Source organism: Nicotiana attenuata, unplaced genomic scaffold (genome assembly GCF_001879085.1).
Source record: "Nicotiana attenuata strain UT unplaced genomic scaffold, NIATTr2, whole genome shotgun sequence".
Lineage (NCBI taxonomy): Eukaryota > Viridiplantae > Streptophyta > Magnoliopsida > Solanales > Solanaceae > Nicotiana > Nicotiana attenuata.
The window spans coordinates 156,116-167,849 of record NW_017671020.1 but is presented as its reverse complement, the minus strand read 5'-3'; positions in this window follow the sequence as shown (position 1 = coordinate 167,849).

The window sequence follows — 11,734 nt, the reverse complement described above, 5'->3', positions numbered from 1 at the left end:
GTTCGGGGGGGGGGTCGAACACAGTTTATACTCTTGCGGCCAGGAGTATAGGAACATGCAGTTTAGGCTCGTGCGTCAAGGAGTGCCATGACTTGTAGTTTATGCTCGTACGTCGAGGAGCGTGGCACTTCAAGGATAATAATTCTTCAAAAACTTGCCATTTATAGGGACGATTCTCATGCCATCTGCATCAACCAGCTTGTAAGACCCACTTGAGTAAGCTTCTTGTACGACATATGGCCTATCCCATTTTGAGGTAAACTTCCCTACAGGTTATGAGAAGTAATATTGGGTCTTCGTACGCCAAGGACTTGATCTCCTACTTGAAAGGACCTCAGGCGAACTCTTTTATTGAAGGCGCGAGATAATCGAGCTTGATAACATTCAAGACTCTGTTGAGCTTCCAACCTTTTTTCATCAAGAGCCTCCAACTCTGCTAATCGATGTCGAGCATTATCTTCATCAGTGATCCCTTCTTGAACAGCCAATCGTAATGAAGGTATTTGACGCTCAAGTGGCAAGACGGCTTCGACTCCATAAATGGCTGAATAAGGAGTCGCTTGTGTTGGCGTGCGTTGAGTTGTACTATATGCCCATAGAGCTTCTTCCATACGGTCATTCCAGTCTCGTTTGGATTTGGAGACGACTTTCTTTAACAAGTTGCATAGAGTTTTGTTGAATGCCTCAGCTAGACCATTGGCGGCAACATTGTACATCGAAGGGTTATGTTGCTTGAAGCCAAAGAGATCACAAATATTGTTCATCAACCTATTATCGAATGGCTTTCTATTATCCGTTATTATGTAACGAGGAATGCCAAAGCGATAAATTATGTTTACTCGAATGAAACTTGCAACATTTTCCTTCTTTACTTCCTTAAGAGCAACAACTTCAGCCCATTTTGAGAAGTAGTCAGTTGCAACCAAGATGTATAGCTACTTTGGCAGTGGTCCAACAACATCCAATCTCCAAGCGTCAAATGGCCAGGATGCAATAGTCGGGTGCAACACTTCAGGAGGTTGATGAATAAAATTCGCATGGAATTTACAGGCCTTGCATCTTCGAGCATAGTCCAAGAAATATTTTATCATCGTTGGCCAATAATATCCCTTCCTTTTATACGGAAGTGGAGCTTTGGTCCAGACTAGTGTGACCCGCATACCCCAGAATGCGCTTCTTGCAAAGCATGGAGTGCTTCATCTTCCCCTAAGCATCGCAAGAGTACTCCCTCGAATTATCTTTTGTATAAGGTATCTTTGTAGTAAAGGAAGCGAGGTGCACGACGACAGATTTCGGTCCTTCTCCGCGGATTTTCTGGAAGTATCCCATAGCACAAGTAGTCGATAATGGGTTGTCTCCATTCTTCACCTTCAGCCTCATTTGGCGGTGGTACTACCCATTTTTGGCAGACAGTAACTTGCGCTTGATCAGGCAGGATTAACGATGAAGCTAGGGCAGCTAAAGCATCAGCCTTCTTATTTTCTCTCCTTGGTACATGCTGAATAGTCACATCACCGAGCCACCCCATTAATTTTTTAGCGTAATCATGATATGGGCATAGTTCAGGCTTCTTGACCTTGTAACTACCTAAAAGCTGATTGACCACTAACTGGGAGTCATCAAAGACTTGCAATTGCAACTGCTTCATGTCAACGGCCATTTCAAGCCCAAGTATTAATGCTTGATACTCAGCAACATTGTTGGAACAGAGTTGTGTTAAGGTGAAGGAGTATGGCAAGACTTCACCTTGGGAAGTGACAAATACTACACCTGCACCAGCTCCTCCACAATGTGCAACACCATCAAAGTACATCTTCCATGGAGGTTGAACTTCAACAACCATTGCGTTCTCATTAAGTTGTTCGTCAGTTAGCTCCCAATCATCAGGTATAGGGTGATCTGCCAAGAAGTCCGCTAACGCTTGTCCTTTTATAGCCTTTTGAGGGATGTACACAATTTCAAATTATTTAAACTGGAGGTACCACGTTGCTAGTCGATCACTAAGGATAGGTTTTGACATCACGAACTTGATGGGATTTGCTCTAGAAACCAAACGAACGACATGAGCTTGAAAGTAGTGCTTCATCTTTTGGATTGAGAAGACTAGCGCCAAACATAACTTTTCAATTGGCGAATAATTCAGCTCATTTGGTGTCATCATCCTGCTCAAGTAGTAAAGGGAGTTTTCTTTCCCTTCACTATTTTCTTGGGCCAACAGCGCTCCAACAGACCTTTCTTGTGCTGAAACTTATAGTATCAACGACTTTCCAAGTATAGGGGCTGCCAAAACTGGAGGCTTCATCAAGTAGGATTTAATGCTCTCAAAGGCATTGGCTACACGCTTTGTCCCATTTGAAAGGGACACCTTTCTTCATAAGGCGACTGAATGGTTGGCACCTCCCAGCTAGGTTTGAGATGAATCTTCTAAGGTATGCTTGCTTTCCTTGCAGACTTTTCAATTCATGAATATTGCAGGGCTCAAGCATTTTCAAAATGTCATCCACTTTGGCTTGATCAATTTCGATCCCTCGATATCGAACAATGAAACCAAGGAACTTTCCGGAAGTAACTCCAAAGGCGCATTTCAATGGATTCATCCTAAGTTGGTACCTCCGGAGCAACTCAAACACCATTCTCAAGTCTTTCAAGTGGTCGCCCCTCTTTCTTGATTTTACCACCAAGTCATCCACATAGAATTCGACATTCTTGTGGAGAAGGCCATCAAAGATATTCTGCATAGCTCTTTGGTAAGTAGAACCAGCGTTCTTCAAGCCAAAAGGCATTACCTTATCAATAAATACCGTTGGGGGTACGGAATGCAGTAAGCTCTTCATCTTTTGGCGCCATGCGAATTTGGTTATAGCCTGATGAACCGTCCATAAATGACATTGCCTCGTACCCAGTAGTAGCATTGATCATCAGTTTTGCAATGGAAAGCGAAATTCATCTTTCGGACATACATTGTTAAGATCCCTAAAGTCAACGCACACTCGAATCTGGCCATTTTTCTTCCTTACAGGGACAATACTTGAAACCCATGTTGGGTATTTAACTTCATGAATAAAGCCATCTTCGTTGAGTTTGTTAACTTCGGTTTCAATCAAGGGAACCAAGTCCGGCCTAAAGCGCCTTTGAGCTTGTTTAATAGGGCGAGCGCCATTTTTGACTGCAAGGTGATGGACTGCTACTTTCAGGTCCAAGCCAGGCATCTCTTTATAACTCCAAGCAAAGACATCCCTGAACTCCTTGAGTAACTCAATATAAGTGCTTTCTTCATCAACTTCTAGTAAAGCACTTAGGTAGGTGGGTCTTGGTTCTTCATCAGTGCCAAGGTTAACTTCTTTTAAGGCATCAACTGTCGTCTTCACTCCTTCTTCAAGTTCAGGTGGAGCATCTTTCGCATATTCATCTTCTTGAGGGTCCCCATCGTTGAAGGATATGTGATAACACGGTGAAACATCCTCCATTTCTGCATTATCCTCCATTGAAGATGGAACACCATTCTCCTCTTGTACAGTAACATGATACGAAGAACCCACACTTTCTTCATCTTCGTCATGTTCCTTAGTATAGACCACGTATATAGCTTTATCTTCAGTAGTTTTTTACATAAAACCACAAGTTTTGTTTGTCGCCTCATTCTAGAAGGAACCAAACTTTGGAAATCCTTAGAGATCTTCTGGATTTTGGGGAAGCGGGTGTTCTTGTGCTTTGAAAATTTCTCTAGAACTTGTTCCTCTTCTTTAATGAACCCAGTCTCTCAAATACGGAGGTCCTCACAGGTGATTTTCCAAGTCGATCAAAGATAGAAGGCTTGTTAGAAGCGGCCAATTCATCTTCTAAAGTGATATAATTACTGCTCGCCCTTTTTATGGGGATGCGCACCGGTGACAGTTGCTTGTATCCCAAACCTTCAGGTGGTTGTCTCGTCACAACTTCTGATGGTAGCTTCCTTAACTTTGACGGCTCATTAGGATTGTATCCAGCTTTTGCAAATAGCCTGTAAGCGTTAGGATCAAAACCTTCATCTGTTCGCTTTGTAGGGAGTGCCCCATTCTGCAAACGATTTTGGGCTACAAACCCTGCAAGTGGCTTTGAGGACAACTTTACTGCCTTGATTCGTTTTACCGGAAGAGTTAACTCCTTTAGCATGTTAGTTTGGAGATTAGATGATTCACCTTCATATTTCTTCCTTTTAGGGACATATTGGAGCGCATGACTTACTTTCTTGACATAAGACGCAATATTCTCTCTATAAGATTTATTCGCGTTGGGTTGTACCTCTTTAGTAACAACTTTGGCTTCACCAGTAGTCACCTCTGCTATTTTAGTTGTGGGCTCGTCATTCTTGCTTTTCATGCCATCATCAACTTTTAGCTCCTTCACAATGTGATTCTTCAACTAGAACTTTGCATCGGCAAAGTGTGACTCAGCCTCGGTGAATGGCTCATCATCAGCAACTATCTTCTTCTCGACTTCACCCTCGTGGTATTTTAGACGTTGATGGTAGGTAGATGGAACTACTTTATTCTCATGTATCCAAGGCCTTCCAAGCAAGACGCTGTATGAAGTCTTTGCATCTATCACATGTAGCCATGCACTTGATTGCATATCTTCAATGGTGATTTCCAGCCTGATCACGCCTATGGCTCTTTTCCCCCCTTGGTTGAATCATTGGATCATCACATGACTTTCTAAGAGTTCGTTCATGGGAATACCAAGTTCTTTCACAGTGCGAATTGGCAAAATGTTCACTGAGGATCCTCCATAAACCAAAATTTGATTTACCCTTTCATCACGCATATAGCCAAGCAGGTACAATGGGCGGTTATGAAGAGTGTCACCTAGCAGAAGATCATCATTTGTGAACGTGACTTTTTCCTCACAAGCATGAACTTCTTGAGGAGTGGACTCGATGAGCTTTCCTGAAGATGGTGCCAACGGTAAGTCATCACTATTTTCTTCCCCTTTGTCAGCATGGCAACAAGAGGCATCGATAACCTCATGGGAAATCTTCGTGCGGAACCAACTTGGTAAAAACTCCTCCAAGGTCACTGGATTTCGTGGCTTTTGAGAATGGTGCACCTCCACTTTTGCTTTCTTCAAATATTATCTGGATTCCATCTCCTTGGTCTTTTCACCATCATTTTCCTTGTTGGTTTCTCTATTGATTCTTTTTGCGGGCTCCTTTTGTGGTGCCTACGATGAGTCACCTACGTCCAACCTTCATCATCATCAGGTTGGTTGTCTTTAGCTTTGTCGTTCTCCAGGAATTCTTCATCTTTACTTTCTTTAAGACCACATAATTCATCCGGACTGAATGAGCCAAAGGTGATAGAGACTTGGTTTGCGCTTGCTTTCTCATCTTCAAGCACGATCTTCTTTTCGTGAGCCAAGTCCATGACTTTGACAAAGCACTTCTCCAGAGGGTGGCTCACAAGTCGATGGTATTTTCAGTAATTTGGGTCATTTGTTTTCCCAGCTTCATTTGGTCGCTTCATCACCAGAAGCTCAACGAGATTTAGTTCGAGGAGTTCTTCAAAAATAGCTGGCACATCAGAATCCAGAAATGGGTACTCTTTCTCTTGCATTTCTTTTAGAGTCAACTTTCCACTTGGCTTATCTTGAAAAAAAAGTGAATTTCATACTCTGCTTCTTGCTCACCTTCGTTGTGAACTTCACAGGCGATGTGTTGACATTCATAGCTTCTTTGTCTTCAGATTTGGGTACAAACTTGCTCCATTTCCTTACTTCTTGCTTGTCGTTCCCTTTTCGAGGCTCATAGATAGGCAACCTTTCATTTCCAGCGGAGGCCATGCTCAACTCCATGTTATGGGCACGAGTCGCAAGTTCTTCAAATGTGCCAGGCTTGATACCTTGCAAGATGTAGCGTAGCCCCCAATGCATGCCTTGGATGCACATTTCTACGCCCGAAGCTTCACTAAGCCTATCTTTACAGTTGAGGCTTGCATTCCTCCAACGATTGATAAAGTCGATAATTGGTTCACGCTTTCGTTGACGAGTATTTGTAAGTTCTATCATACTCACAGTACGTCTCGTGCTATAAAAGCGATTGAGGAATTCTTGCTCTAGCAGGTCCCAGCTATCAACAGATCCTGCCTTGAGGTCCGTGTACCAATCAAAAGTATTTCCTTTTAATGAGTGGACAAACTGCTTGACGAGGTAATCTCCATAAGTCCCAGCATTGTTGCATGTCTCAACGAAGTGTGCCACATGTTGCTATGGATTGCCTTTGCCATCAAACTGTTGAAATTTTGGAGGTAGATAGCCAGCAGGCATCTTCAACATATCGATCCTTGAAGTGTACGGCTTTGAGTAAAGGAGTACTTGGAAGCGACTTCATATTTGTTTTTTATAGTCCCTTCAATGAACTCCTTTAGTTGATTGATTGGAATCATCCCTTCCAAAGAGACTGTAATTTCCTTAGTGGATGCAACTTGTCATGGGGCAGGATCAATCTCTTGAACTTCTGGGAGTTTGCCAGGTGCATGGGTGGATTCTTCTTCCATAGAGATTCCCACCCTGTCTGTTAGCTTTTCAATTCTATCCTCTTGATTTTACATGCATTTGTTCAAGCCAACGATTGCTTCCGACAAGTTTGCCAATTGCTCCTCCACAGATGAAGTGTTTGTCACCATGGCTTGCATGATTGTCGTGGACGATGGAGAGTAGCACGGATTTTTACACAGATTGATCCTTGATTGGCTCACGCTATGTGGTGTAAGTGGGGAGGATCCATCACTTGAAGCATCATCATCTTCCTTCACAAGAGAGTGCTTGGATCCGTAGAGGTCAAGCAGAGCAAGAGTTTTCTTGATTTTTTCAGCAACATCACTTCCTCCTACGGGTGCGTTTGTGGAAGTTCTTGCTCCTTTTGAGGATGAAGATCCGAAAACAGGGGTTGATGAGGATGGAACTTGGGGTGGTTGTTGTCCTAAAGATCTTGCTTTGCTCCTCGTAACTGGTTCGAAGCTTCCAAAGTTAACATCGAGGATGTTTTCCACATCAGCATAGAACCTGGAGTTAGCAGCCTTGGTGGAAGTTGAACCGGAGTTGATTTCACTGAAGCCATTTCATTGTTCTTGAACTTTGGTGATTGAAAAGTTGAGATGAGAGGTAGAAATTGTCCCACTGGGCGTGCCAGAATTTGTAGACAATAAATTTGCGTCGAGAAAATAAAATCAAGCCTGAAAAATATCGCAACAATCGTAGTATTTGATTTCGAATATTCGAGTGTTACAATCTCTATGAATCCTCTGATTCTTCTTTCCAACAATAAATAAATTCAAGGGCCTTTGAGCTTGATCTTGAATATGTAGTTGTTGCTGATGTTCGGCCAAAAATGCATATATTTACCCATTGTTATCTCATGTTCTAGTACTTTTTAATAGTCTTTTGAGTATTAGTTATATTATTTTGTGCTTAATATTATATTTTAACTATGTAGGAATAACGCGGTGTGAAGATGAAGAGATTTGGAGCAAAATTGAATAAAACGCGGAAGAAAAGAAAAAGAAAAAAAATATAAAAGAAGAAGACAAGGGGGACACCCTTTGGTCTTTGTCCCCCCAAATGCAAGACAAAAATGCAAAGGAAATACATACAAAGCAAAGAATTATACAATGCAAACAAAAACGTACCTAAGGAATTGGAGGTGGAAAAGTCACTGTTTTCAGCGCCAGGACCAGCGGCTAGCGCTGGCCTGGGCGCTGTGTTGCGGTGGTTTTCCTATTTCATTCGGGACAAGGTTATTTCGGCCCTACACGGTTCCAACTTGTATTTAAGGAGTTCTAAACCTAATTTGGAGAGGATCTAACATACTTTGAAGGGAGTTTCACGTGGAGGAACACAAACCACGCTTGGAGGAGGCTTCTAACTAGTTTTTCTTCTCTTCTCTTCCTTTAATTTCATAGTTTATTTGTTCTAGAGTTTTGGGTGCTACATGAACGTTGTAGTTTGAAGCTTGAATTGTTCTTATTATTTTATCATATTGGTTTATTTATTCAATCTTGCGCTTAATTATTTGATTGATTAATCACAAATTGAATACTATCTACGAATCTAGGATTGAACTCGGGAGAGGGAATTCTAGATTGCATATAAAATTAAGTAGAGCAAGATCTTAACTCTTAGGGGGAGCGGATTTGCGGTTAGGATAGGAATATACCTAATCGCCTTGCTTGGTTATTATACGGGAATTATAAATGCGTTCTTGTTAATCCTAATTCTATAGGAATATAGGCGTTAGGTTAGCTTGAATAGGCGAGTTGTACTTCGGGAGAAGGCTACGAGCAATATTAACCCCGTCAATCAATAAACTAGATAAATTAATTAGACAATTTAGGTAGAAAACTCAACGGGATTGTTAGCCAACCCATAGCTCTAGAATATTCACTCACATTGAATTCGTCTTTAAGCTTGTCGTTGTTTTTTTAATCTCTTAATTTGTTACTATAGATTAGCTTTAGTTAAATATTCGTACTTTGGAATTCACTTGAATAGATTAATTGTTTGGATTAGTTTAGTTGATAGTTAATCACAAGTCCCTATGGGTACGATATTTGGACTTACAATCCTATATTACTTGTTGACCACGTATACTTGCGTGTGCGTTTGGAGCAACAAGTTTTTGGCGCCGTTGCCGGGGACTTAGAAATTAACTATTCTACTAAATTAGATTTTTACTATTATCTTTACAAGTTTTTTTTTTCTTTATAAATATTTTTAATTTTATAACTATTTGATTGATTTGTCTCTTAGTGTGTTTCTAGTTCTCTCGGCATGACATCTGGGGATGAAGCATACAGAGATAAGGTTATTGATGAAGACGCATGGTTGACGGAAGATTTTTATGGCGTATTTTTGGGCTTGTCATGACCTGACATCTTGGAAGTCTGAATTTGAATATGGAAGTAAGGGTTGCTATTGTGATGAACATTATCGATTGAGAGAATATGCGCAACGGCGTTGTTTGCTAACAACGTTGTTAAATGATTGGTCTAAGGGAGAGTTGATCTTGCACAAGAAATTGACAGGTTTAGCTTGGTTGTGCGGAACTTGGATGCAGATATGAGTGCAAAGGTTGATGCATGTAACGCCCAACAATTTAGTGATAAGTTGTGTGAAGTCGAAAAAGATCTTCTAGACCAAATTGAGGAGCTAAAACGAGAATACCAATTATTAGACCAAATTATTATTAATGATGCCAAGGTTGACGAAGAGTGCAAAATTGAGGATGTCAAAAATAATGCAATTTTGGAGTTGGAGCGTATTGGACCTCATTCTAAACACTTTTCAACATTGTGTTTGGTTGGTGACATGGAAATTTATCCATTCGAGCATATGGAGGATTCAATAGATGAGGAACAAAGTATTTATATTCTGAAATTTGCCACACCAAGGAGACAAAACGACATTCCTCACTTAAAGGCCAAGAAGTGCAAGATGCGTTACCTATTACTTGGTTTCTTTATTTTTACACCACCGCCCCAGGAACGTGATACAAAAGTTGATGCCAAATTGGGGGCGCAATTTATATCCTCAAAGTGGAAGGAAAAGTGGTGAAAGTGATGGCGTCGTGCCGCGATGTTAAATCAAGCGCTTGTTGGGAGGCAACCCATTTTTTTTTTACTTTTGCTTTTTTTTTTAGTGTGTTATTTTATTGGTAGTGTTGTTTTTGTTTTGTAGGATTATAAGCCTAGAAGGCAAAGCCATTGGAAGAGTGCAAAAGCGAGCAAGTGGTTGAAACTAAGTGTGAGGTACCCGCACAAGGGATCATACCTAGGAGAAGTCTGAGTATCCCGTGAGCTGCTAATGCTTCGGCATTTGGCCTACCAGGGAGTCTCTTTTACCCTATTGTTATTTATAGTGTGCATTGAGGACATTGCACAATTTTAAGTGTGGGGTGAGGAGATTGTCTAGGTTGATTTTCTATGCTATCTTAGCTTAGTTGTAGTACTCGTTCTTAGTGTAGTAATTTTTGTTAAAAAAAATGAAAAAGAAAAAAAATGAAAAAAAATTAAAAAAAAATTGGACTTTTCCCGATGATGGATTTTGTGGACAGCTTTCTTGAGGGATTAAGGTCCAATAAAAAAAGAATTAAAAAAAGGGTAAAAAAAATTAGAAAAAATCCAAAAATATGTCTTTTATTTTTCTTTAGGTAGCAATAATCCCCCGTGATTTTTCTTTGTGCATCGGTTCTTTTCCATGGGATGTAGTTTGAACCGGGTAGTAGTTTTTTATTATTTTTTAGGTTAGATTAGGACTTTAGGAAATAAAAGGAGGAAGGATGATGAACTTAGGTTCATTTGACTTGTTTGATAGTAGCATATTTAAGCTTTGGCATGTGAAGTATCTTCCTAATGTTTTGAAATTGTTCATGATGCCTTGATGAAATTGGATAGCATGTTTTGTGACGCCTATGTCTCTTTTGCTTGACTTATATTCACTTTGTGCTTAATGATTAATATCTTGTGGCTCCGTGAATACTTGCATTGTTTGAGAGTCAGAATGAGACCGTCCTTAGTGAGTCATGTGCCATGTGTGAAGTGAGGTTTGTGTAGTTCATGTTATTGTGATTGAGTCTAGAACTTGCCCGGTATGTGAGTTGAAGCGAAATTTTAGGGGATGCTCGGTTTGAAAAATAATTTTAGGCCTTCTTTGATTTTTCTTTCAGCTTAATTGCTTATCACAAATAAAATCTATCCCTAGTAAACTCTTTTGTGCCTATAAACTTTTATTTTGGCACTCACATTACAAGCATATACCCTTTTTGTTCTTAATTGACATTATTTTGATCCTTTTACCTCTTAAAGCACTTTAACTATGAAATGAGCGCTAAAAGAAGGAGGCGATTTGGGTGGCTTTCGAGTGGAATCAATGAAAGGGAGAAAGATACACTTATTTTGTAAAATAATACACCACTAGCGAAAATTGAAAAAGAATAATAGTTGAAAAAAAAAGAATAGAAAAATCTGGAAAAAGAAAAAATATTGAGATGATTCAATTGTTGTCTTGTTCTTGCTAGTGGGGTATAAATTAAAGTAGTGCTTAAATAAAGAGGAAATCATTTTGGGAGTGATCTTGTTTGTGAAATTGAATTGGATTGAAGATTTGCGCTTAAAGTTTATTATGTGATGTGTTAAAGTGCTTAGGAGGGTGAACCACTAATCCTAAATATATCCTACCCGTCCCTTAGCCCACATTACAACCATATAAAGTCCTAATTGATTTTAGATCGAGTGAGCCTACATTAGTGGAGATTTACATTATGGGCAAGCATATGGTACTTTTTGCATGCATGTGACTTCTTTGTGAGAGTAAGAGATTCTCCTTGATAGATGTGAGTCCTTAAATTATATTTGATCATGAGATTCGAATGTGTGGATTCAACATACTCTCTTGTTCTTGTTGTGAGGGCACGTGGTTTCATAAGGGATAGGTAACATTATTAGACTTTTTTGTGATGTTGGGTGTTCAAGCCATGGGTGCATTGTGATATTGAGTCGGCTTTTGAGGCTAGGATTGTTGCGAGCACGTTGTCTTTGTTGTGAATATGTGAAGAATGGCATAAGTAAAGGGAAGTGGAAGTGATTGCATATGCTACAGTTTAATTGTTGCTACCAATCATAGTCAAGGGTAGAGTGTATGGTTAAAATTTGAATTGCTCCTCTATAGTTGAGACTTGTACGTAGTTGGGGGTTTATTTGATAGT